Raw genomic sequence first — 11,140 nt, forward strand, 5'->3', positions numbered from 1 at the left:
CCACGGTGAGTAGTGGCACCATTTGTGGACAAGTATGGGAGGCATGCATGGCTTGGTTCCACAGACACAAGCAGACAGACTGAAGCCTACACTGATGATTCTAGTGTAACCAGGAAGACTGTAGATCATAAGAATGGTTGCTGATTTGGCATCAAAGGTATAGTACTGCCAAGGCCACAGTGGCTGAAAGTGGCAGACACATGCTGCAGCCAGAGAGATGAGTGCCAACACATGTGAACAGAGTATGTTCCATGAGTGCCTTAGCCAGTAACTCCAACAGGAAGGAGACTCTGCCTGGCAAGTTTCTCTTGGACAGCATCTCCCATGGAGCCTTCAAGGCACTTACATAGAATATCTCTATATCCACTCTCTTGCTAGTCTCTTGTACTTTTCTCTGTTGGCCTTGTAATTATGGACTATTTCTGGCACCAGTGGGTCATCAGGGTTGAGGTCACAGAGCAGAGAGCAGATGGACAAAAGAACTTTGGACACAGTCAATGCTGGGGACCACTGTGACCTCAGGATGTCCAGGTAAATGCTGCCATAGCTGTTGATATTATGGTGATAGATTTTGGTAGTGAAAGCAAGCGTCATCACCCACAGGTCCTGCAGAACACCGAGCAGGAGGATCTCTCTGTAAATCAGGCAGTTCCTTTCTCTCTTGAACCCAGACAAGCTGTCATGTGAAGGAAAACAGAACACAAACTTAGTTCAGAAATGACAGTAACTCAATCATTGGGCACAGCAACTAAAATCCTAATCTGTATTCCTTATTAAATTTACATCCTCCAGTGGTGAATCCTGATGGATCCACCATGGAAACTGGGAGACTCTTGTAGCTACATTTTTTTCTCATGCTATCCCTGTCCAAAAAAGACCCATCCCTTTTATTCTTAAGTAGTGTCTGTGTTTGTTGGTGTGAGACTTTTCTTGAGGAAACATGGTGCCTATTTTTACCTCAACCTACTAAAGAAACCACAATTTCAACAATAAGAAATAACAATTAAATTAAGGCCAAGTCCAATTTGTGAACCAATCCAAACAAATAAAAAGTTCTAGTAAAATTTAAATACAAGACAAAGTTAATGAATTTTACTTTATACAAAGGAAATAGATATAATTTTAATTTTTTTATCATGAAGAAGAATATAATTGCCATTTACTACATGGCTAAATTTACTTGTTAGATGAGTAATATGTTTATTCTTATGGCAGAAATAAAAGTCATTTGTGAAGTTTTATAATTTAAATTTTATTCCTCATAATTTGCCTCAATATAGAACATTGTTGGAAACATCAGCAAAATTAATTAAGTTTTGGAGACTAAGGTACTTTTGATTCATTCTGAATGCCCTGAACACAAGTTTACAGATATATTCTTGTGACTGTTTTGTATTAATAACTATATTTGAAACTACCTCTCTAATTGACTTCAGGTGTATGCTTTTATGTTTTTACATTATAATGATCCATATTCATGTACTTGGAAAGTATAAATTGCTTTAAAAATAACTAGTGTAGGATACTCTTCTATACTATTTACTTTTTAAACATCCTAATTTTCCTGTCATATGTTCAGTATAGTTCACATGAGAGAGAAATTGTGATAAGTATTAAATGCCAATCATTCTCTCAATCATCTTAGAAGCAAATCTTAAATATCCTACATTGCCATAAATACAAATCATATGTAGTAATATCATAAAGATTTCATAGTTTTGTAAAATTGAGCCTCCTAGATTATAAAATGCTTATAAGTTTTAAGTTTAGAGACCCTTTTCAATATGATAAAGTCATATACAGATTGATTGTGAAGAATTTAAATAAAGTATTTCTACTCTTCTGCTGAAAAATATATATGTATATTTTATATATATACAGAAAAATCAATAAAATGATAAGGCTCACCAATTAAATAAGATTGACCACTTTCATTTTTTCTTGTGTAATTCTAGTTTTTCTTCTTGACATGTTACTTTAGAAATTCTACTGTTTCAGAGTAATATGTATCGTCAGTAATCCACATGCTTTTCATATGTCACAACTTAAGAGTAAAACAGTTCTGTGGTTATTTCTGTATATTATGTAACTTATTTCTGTAGATAGGAAATACGGCCTCCTGAAAAGAAGAGCTGTGCTTATTAAAATTAAGAGGATAATGGAATTTTAAGGCTCAGAGATTAATCAAGTGACAAGATGCACAAGGCCCCTCTGCAAGTTTACAAAAGTAGCAACACCAACTGGGATGAGAAGTTATGCTTTGGCTTCCTGCCACTGTGCATAGACTTCCAGATGTGCAGCTTGGGGACTGTCATCAATGATACTACAATGGGTTTCTCTGTGACTCAACTGTCTGTTAGCCATCCCTGCTCCCAAAGGCAGTCTCTACCTCATGCTCTGATAAACACTCTCAGTGAACTCATTGGTTAAGGACTATAATGGAGACTTCCTTTCTCTGACCTCTCATAGATGCCACATCTGAATAAGGAGTCTGGATTTACACATCACCAAGATTATTCTCACCAAATTATGATGAAAGTTTACCTACCATAGATTGTCAGAAAGCTGTCTGTAATGATGCAAAACTTCCAAGCTGTGACCCTATTTGAAAATTTCTTGTTAAGTATTAAATGTTAAGTAAATGAAAATCAAGCCAAAATCCGCAGAACCAGAGAAGTTAGGTAAAAAGGACGATTCTATGGTGAAGCATAGCTGTCCCTTGGAAGGGGAAATAAAATAGATTTTGTGGGTAGACTGTGGAGAAGGGAGGAGGAATCAGGTTGGGGGTAACAGATGGAGGGAGAAAGTGTCGGGAGACACAGCTAGAATTTGGGAGCGTTTGGAAGCTGATATGAAACATTTCACTGTGTAAACTTCCTAGAATCCATGAGGGTGACATTAGTCAGTATTCTGAGTAATAGAGGGTAGAGCATCTGAAGCAGTCTTCTTTTGTAGCCAGGAAAGACTTGCAGTGTGGAACTGGTTTGCATTTGGCTCAGTGGTTGGGTGAAATTTTCCTATGAAAATACCTAAACATCCCAGGCTGATGCTAAGAATAAAGGGTTGCTTCCCCATTATTGTCAGTAGGGCCCCACTGCTCAGGACAACATCCATACAGCTCACTGAAGTAGGGAAGTCCAGCTGAGGCCTGTATTGAACATTATCCCCTATGTTCTAAGCTCTTTAGAATGATAAGGTACTTCTCAGTTTACTGAAGAAGAAACTGGGACAACATCCCAGCTGTAAAACTTCAACCTACAATTCGCACTTTCTACAAGATGTAACGGAGCAGTGATGGTGCAGAACTTGGAGGAACAGCCAACCAATATTAGGTTTATTTTGAGGTTCATAGACTGTATGTGTGTGTGCCTGTGTGTGTGTGTGTGTGTGTGTGTGTGTGTGAGAGAGAGAGAGAGAGAGAGAGAGAGAGAGAGAGAGAGAGAGAGAGAGAGAGAGCATGGCTTACACTGTCTGGATAATCAGCAATCAGAAGTTAAATGACCTAGAGACCTGGAGTAGAGCAAAATCTGACTGGAAAAATTCAATAAAATAAATACTACTGATATTCTTACAAACTCATAGATTGGGGGACTTATGCAGTCATCAACAGACAGGCTATCTCATGCAGAAGGGTGGAGTCTAAATCGGAGATGACTATTAGTACCCTCATGTGAAAGATTGGGGAACCTTGTGCAAGAGGGAAAGGAAAGACTGGAGGAATCACAGGGGATGGAGGATCCTAGGAGAATATAGCCTACTGAAACAGCTAAACTAGACTGATATGGTCTCAGATATTAAAGTGGCAAGTCGGGGGAGTGCAAAGGAGCCAGTGGTTTTTTTTTTTTTTTTTTTTTTTTTTTTTTGCGTGTGTATTGCGGCTTTTAGTCTAGTACTCTTGTAGTACTCTTAACAATATTGTATCATCTTTTGTAGTATTTCTTTGTTGTCTCTTGGAGGCCTCCATTTCTCTGAAGGGGATATGGAGAGGGAATGGGTCTGATGGAGAGGCAGGTGGAGAGTACCTGGGAGAAGTGGAGGGAGGAGAAACTTTGGTTGGGATATAATGCATGAGAGAAGAATGTACTTTCGATTAAAAAATGAGTATTGGTGACTGCCCCCTCCCTCTGTTTCCATTGAACAAATAAATACTATTAATAGTTTCAAAAAGATTTATTTTCAAAAGTATACTTCATAGGAATTAATAGTAACATATAAATATAGGAAAGCACATCTTCCAGGATCACATTCTAAATAGTATTGTTCCATGGGATCCATATCAAAATAATAAATAAGAAAACAAATAATTTCTGAAAGAATGAGAAACTTTTGAAGCAAAAAAGAAAACTCATTTTGTGTGATTTTCCTCATTATGATCTTATTGTTGTTTTGAATGTGTAAGTTCAAGAGTGTCTGAGAATGGAAGGAAAGGTGGTGAGAGAAAAATTAAGTGAACATTTATAGATCTCAGTGAGGAATTTATTTTCAGAAGGGTCAATTCACTGAGTTAATTTGTTCAACCCTAGTAATAAAGTGTTAGAGATTTAAGATTCAACACCTTTTACTTACTAGAAAATATGTGTCAAACCTAAAAAAAATACATAATTCCTTCAAATCCTGTATTTTCTTGCATTCCAATTATGTAACACTGCATAGGATTCATTAAATGACATTCTGAGATTTTAAAATGGTGTCACAGTCTACTTCTAAATTCATATTTTAGAGATTTATACATGGAGAAAATTAATGTTAACCATATTAACAGATTGGACAAGTAAAAATGGTTTTTTGTGTGTTTTAAATATTCTGTTAGTACCTAAGGCAGCTTGCATAAGAACTAAAATTGAAATTGACTAGAAAACATTGAAGTGAAACAGCCTATTCTCTGTTCATTGTCTAACCTCTACTGTGCATATTTTGTGAATTTCCAAACAGTTCTCTTTTAAAGACAGAATAGTTTCTGTCTCAGAACAATTGAAAGTTGTTTCTAAAAAGCTAACTTCTTGCACACTGATTGAATTAATATATCATTAATAGTCACTGTAGTAAGACATATGTTAATGTGTGGTGTTTTATCAATTGAGGTTAGTGGCAAGTCATACTTATTCATTTGGGAATTAATAATGTGAAAAAGATATAATACTGATCTTAATATTAATACATTGTTCTTTACCTAGATTATACCTTAACTTACCTAGAATTGGGAGACAGTAATATTTACTTTTTAATTGAAGTAGATTCTTTTCTCATGCAATATATCTTGACCATAGTTTCCCCTCTCTCCATTTCTCCCAGGTACTCTGCTTCTGCACCAGACTTACACCCTCTTCATAGCCCCTTGAGAGAAATGCAGGCTTCCATGGGACAACAACCGAATACAATTAGAGAAATCAAATCCCTCTTATTGATCCTGGACAATGCCACTTAATAGGAAGAAAAGAGTCTCAAGTGGAGGCAAAGGTGTCATAGAAACACAGCTCTGAAACACAGATGTACGTGACCCCAAATTTGGTGCTTCAATTAGGTAGCAATTTTATGCAGTTTTTAATGGTAACAAAATAAAAATCATTACTTAACTCAATTGGTGGAACTATAAAGTAAGCTTCTAATATTTTACAAAGCTGGAAGATTTCTGTTACAGGCCTAATATACTCCTTGTTGACATTATAACGTAGAGATTTTTTGGCAGCTATGAGCTTGTGCATGCATTCCATATATTTATGTAATAAAATTCAACCCTCTGGCTCTGTGCTTGAGAAAAAATTTCCCGCCTTCTTATATTTTGAGTTAACTTTACCACTTCCTTTAGAAGGTATACATTTTAGAAGAGTTCCATAGCCTTTAGTCCTGTCCCTTAGTTTCATCCATTGCCTTACACATTTACATGTACATGATTCTCATATGGCAACATTTATCTTTGAAGTGTTTTCATTTCATTTCGTTTCATTTCAAATGAATATGAGTATTTGAAAATTTCTTGTTTATCTTTGAAATGCCCATGTCTCAAAAGGTGGAGGTCCCTTAGTATTTCGCATACTCAATTGGCATTTTTTCTGTTTCGATATAGTAGGAAGTGCTTATACTAAGGTCTGGCTCTCTAATTGGTTCTTGATTTGATCAATAAAGGAGGCCAGGGGACCATTGCTGGGCAGAGGAGAAAGCTAGGACATCCTTGTTGCAGAAGGAAAAGTAGATGCAGGAAAGGAAAGGGAGCTTTTGAGCCACGCTTTGGAATGAGAGGCACAGAGCAATCATGTAAGATCTCAGGGGAGCTAGAACCGGCGGCCTCTGTCTCTGGTCTATGACCAAGACATTGGCGAGCAGATACAGGCTAGGTAATAAGTTTAGAGGAGAAGATTCTGTCCCCAGCAATTGTGCTGGTCGGCAAATTCTAAAGTAATAAAGCTGAGTATTTTTCATCTGAGGAGCAAAAGTGGGCAGAGAGAGAACCTGGGTGAGTGGTGGTAGCTTGGCGGAGCTAAGCCAGTAGGATCCAAAAAGAAGCCAAGAGTGAGCCAATCGTGCCCAGCAGCTCCCAGGCAGGCTAGAGGCAGCTGGTATCTCAGAGCAAAGCTGAGCCGGCCGGTGTGAGAGCTGCATTTACAGACAAAGGCAGTAATATATATCTTAAAATTGCACACGGCATTTTGATGACCACTAGCATGGTTAGAAGAGATATACAATCCTAGCTCTAACTCTATCTGTAAAACTTCATTTCCTGTATGAACATACTAGAATCGTCATTAGAAAATATATTCAGCTTTCAAAATGTACACAAAGTTCAGCAAAACAATACAAAATACATATTTTCAGAGGTATTTTGGTGACATTACTCATTTCATTCAATTAATGAGAATAAAACCATCAAATATAATTTTTAAGCTTCTGATAATTTTGTTCATGAATTTGTTTTTTATTTATTTTATTTTATTTATTTATTTATTTATTTTTTGAGAAACAAGTTAAAGTTGGGTAGGTAGGCAGGGGACAGAAACTGCACGGACTTAAATGAGGGACAGAACTCTGTAGTAGAGGAAGAGAAAAGACCATAGGAATCGAAGGAGATGTAGGAAAGGAGGAGACGCTGTACTACTGACCGAATCTACAGGGCTAACATGGACATACAGATTCCAAAGTGGTGTGCAAGGGTCTGTACCACATCCTGTGAGTATGTATTGTAGATGTTAGCTTGCTACTTTCGTGGAACTCCTAGCAATGGGAAGAGGTGTTTGTCTGACTCTTTTACCTTCGGTTATGAATCTTTTCTTTGTATTGGGTTGGTTTGTACAGCCTTGATATGAGTGCTTTTCCTTTGTCTTGTTTTATCATGTTTTGTTGTGTTTAGATGTTGTCTTTTGGAGATCTGTTCCTTTTTGAAGGGAAATAGACTAGAAGTAAATCTGGGGAAGAGAGGAAGTGGGCAGGGTAAGAGGAATAGAGAGAGGAAAAATTATAGTCACTGTGTATTGTATGAGAGAAGAATATAATTTCAGTAATAATAATAGAAAGGAAACAGGTTTCCTAAAATAAGTGCATAAAAATTTTAACAAGCAGTATATTGTTAATGTATTAGATTTGACAAAGTCATTCAAAATTCTGTGTGGTGCTTAAGATGAAAAAAATAACTCAAGCCTCTTCGGATATACTAATTTCAAAGAATTATAATTTTCTTTCATTTAATTTTTATATAATTTATTTAGTAGTTTAATTTTCTACTTTCAAAGATTTTTTTCTTATTCTGTGTTTTTTTCTATACTTTTCAGCATTTAGCAGGTATTTATATCAATGATATCTCAGTACTAAATTCTAGTTTATCCTTAAATTATATTCAGTAAGCTAGAGATTTCCATTAAAATCTAGATAAGAATTTTCAAGTGCCTATATTATGTTATATATTTAAAATGAAAAATAGACATAAAAACATTAAGAATATTTGTGACAGTAATAAGCTTTTCTCTCAGATCTCTTTTCCATAATTCATTATTTTAAGTAGAACTTTATTTTAAGCTAAGATGACACTGATTTAACAGTTTCAACAGACTTTTCAGTTTCTTAAATTATTCATTACTATACTGTTATGTTCTTACCTAACTTGTACATTTTAAAATCTCTTACTTAACAAATGAAAATATAAATTATTTTTTTTAGTTTCTATGATAGTTACAAGTGATAATTGAACAAATCATGCTAACGTAAAGAAAAATATGCTACATCATTAATATAATAGCTATTCAGTCTAGAATATAATTTTTATAACAGGATGTAATGATTCAAACTTGATGTTTCCATCTTTGTCACAGTTAAGGGTATCACATATGAATTTCATGCTACACAATTCTACAAAAGGTTTTAAAAAACCAGAGAAAAGCTATCACATTCATACTTAGATTTACTTATACAGTAAGATAATTTATTTTAAGATCATTGCAGGAATAAAAGAATGAGGTCCATAAATATTCTGTACAAGTTGTTTTGGGTGGAATTCTGTAAGGATGCTTTCATTCTCTCAGCAGTAACATATACTATGAAAACATATAGAACTACCAAGCCTTGATGTCACCTATCATATCTGTATGACAGAACTTAGCTAATTGTCTATACCCCTATAGATGGCAAACTAATCAAGCATAGCCTGAGATCAAACATTGAAAGGCATTTGCACAATAAATCACACTGTTAGTATAGACTATTTCATTAAACTAGCACTTTATATTCATTATCTGAGAGATATGTAAGTACATCTTGGTGTCAGTTCCATGGTTAAAAGGTTGTCTTTCAAAAGCTTAAAAAAGAATATTTTTTCTTTGAAATATTAAGTGTTTGAATAATCATCTCTCTGCCTTTTATATTGTAAAATCACAAAGTATCTGTATGATGTTTTCAATTATTAATAAGGTCAATAACAATTGTTGTTTTGAGTTGTTGGGATTTTGGTTTACTAATGTTGACATATTATATGTTGTCCTGTTTTGCATTCTTCTAGGCTATCAATCACAACATGCCCACTAATAAGCATGTGCAACTTAGGTTAATTAAGTTAGTAACTAATTTTCCTGGTGGGAAACAAACTGAAACAATGATTCAAAATGAAACATTGAAAAGTAATTTTTACAAGATAATTCCATTCATTGTTTCTCAATTGTTTTGTAATTTAAGAAGATTTAGTTTATTGTTAAGTGAAGAAGGGGGAGAAAATAAATGATAGGAAATATTCATAGTGTAAACACATAAATTGTTGACAGTTATTATTTCTCCTTTGTCACATCCAAGTTAGTTATGTTGTTATGCAATGATGACAATAAAGCAAACGTACCATGCTAAATGCATCAGATATTTGCTTTTGGTTTGTATATGTTGCATGACGTTTGAAGAATCTGAATCCATGTTCCTCAAAATCATACCTCAGACTCTATCTCCTGAATATCAGTATCTCCCATGCCAATTGTATAACAACAGAGTGAGACAAGAAAAAAAATGCAAGGTCCCTGTGCTGGCTCTTACAGTATCTTCCTGGACTCAACAACCAGTCACATCCTTCAGAATTTACCACACATATCAAGTCACATAAGTAAATTTGAAGAATGAGGATAAATATTCTTCCCATGTGTAAGCAGTGATGACTTGTAACCCAACCCATCCTGCTGTGCAAAATACATGCAGTTTTCGTACTTCTCTGCATGGAATTACACTCATCAGTTCTTTCCTTAGCTTTTACTTGCATGTGAATTCTTGCTAGGAAAAGACCCGGAACAACCACCATCAGCATGTTCCTTAGAGAATTACTTGTCTTCCTCCACAGAATTTTTTTTTCACAATCTGAAAGAGGTTTATTGTTCCAATGTACACTGGGGTCCCTCAGCACACAGGCAAGAGGAGACCCTGAACTCACAAAGCATATCCTTTTCATGAACATTATGGTGGGAGTTCAGCAGTTGCCTGAGTTGGATGACTGTGATTGGTTACCCTGAGCAACATTTAAAATTATTGGTCAATAGGGAAGCTGTTTCTACCATTTGGCCCTTGAGGTATTTGTGGTATTTTCTGGCATTGTTTTTTTTTTAATTTTTGTTTATTCGATATGATTTATTTACATTTCAAATGATTTCCCCTTTTCTAGCCCCCCCCCACTCCCCGAAAGTCCCGTAAGTCCCCTTCTCTTCCCCTGTCCTCCCACCCACCCCTTCCCACTTCCCCATTCTGGTTTTGCTGAATACTGTTTCACTGAGTCTTTCCAGAACCAGGGGCCACTCCTCCTTTCTTCTTGTACCTCATTTGATGTGTGGATTATGTTTTGGGTATTCCAGTTTTCTAGGTTAATAACCACTTATTAGTGAGTGCATACCATGATTCACCTTTTGAGTCTGGGTTACCTCACTTAGTATGATGTTCTCTAGCTCCATCCATTTGCCTAAGAATTTCATGAATTCATTGTTTCTAATGGCTGAATAGTACTCCATTGTGTAGGTATACCACATTTTTTGCATCCACTCTTCTGTTGAGGGATACCTGGGTTCTTTCCAGCATCTGGCAATTATAAATAGGGCTGCTATGAACATAGTAGAGCATGTATCCTTATTATATGGTGGGGAATCCTCTGGGTATATGCCCAGGAGTGGCATAGCAGGATCTTCTGGAAGTGAGGTGCCCAGTTTTCGGAGGAACCGCCAGACTGCTTTCCAGAGCGGTTGTACCAATTTGCAACCCCACCAGCAGCCTCCACAGAATTTTTAAGAAACATTTTCTACCTTAAAAGTTTTGTCAATAAAATTGCCATTATTCCTCTCTTTAAAAAATCCAATCACCTATTATTATTGTCAATATTTATTAATTATTAGAATCTACCCTAAAATTAGTTCCTTCCAAGTTCTTGAAGACTTTTATCCTGACAAGTCTTAAAGCAGTATGCTGACCTTTTTTATTACAAAACAAGCCATCCTAGGATGTAGCACCTTAAACTACTGAACAATTTCTGACAGCCTCAGGAACAATGCAGGACGACAAATGCAATGTCTCTTCCCTTGTTTGCTTCAACTCTTCTAAGGGCTGTTACTAAAAGCAAATCAGATGACCAGACAGGATGCATGCAGAACTGAAATAAACTTACGTCTTTGATAAAGATGCTGCAGAGCTGCAGTGATTGCTA

The 11,140-nt window shown here is 35.8% G+C and overlaps 1 pseudogene; it reads right to left on the reverse strand.

Moving 5' to 3' along the window:
• Positions 1 to 342: 342 nt before the first annotated feature.
• On the reverse strand, positions 343 to 9,763 carry LOC127697046 (ubiquitin-conjugating enzyme E2 D4-like; annotated as a pseudogene).
• Between the last annotated feature and the right edge of the window lie 1,377 nt (positions 9,764 to 11,140).

This window comes from Apodemus sylvaticus, chromosome 12 (assembly GCF_947179515.1).
Source record: "Apodemus sylvaticus chromosome 12, mApoSyl1.1, whole genome shotgun sequence".
Classification (NCBI taxonomy): Eukaryota; Metazoa; Chordata; class Mammalia; order Rodentia; family Muridae; genus Apodemus; species Apodemus sylvaticus.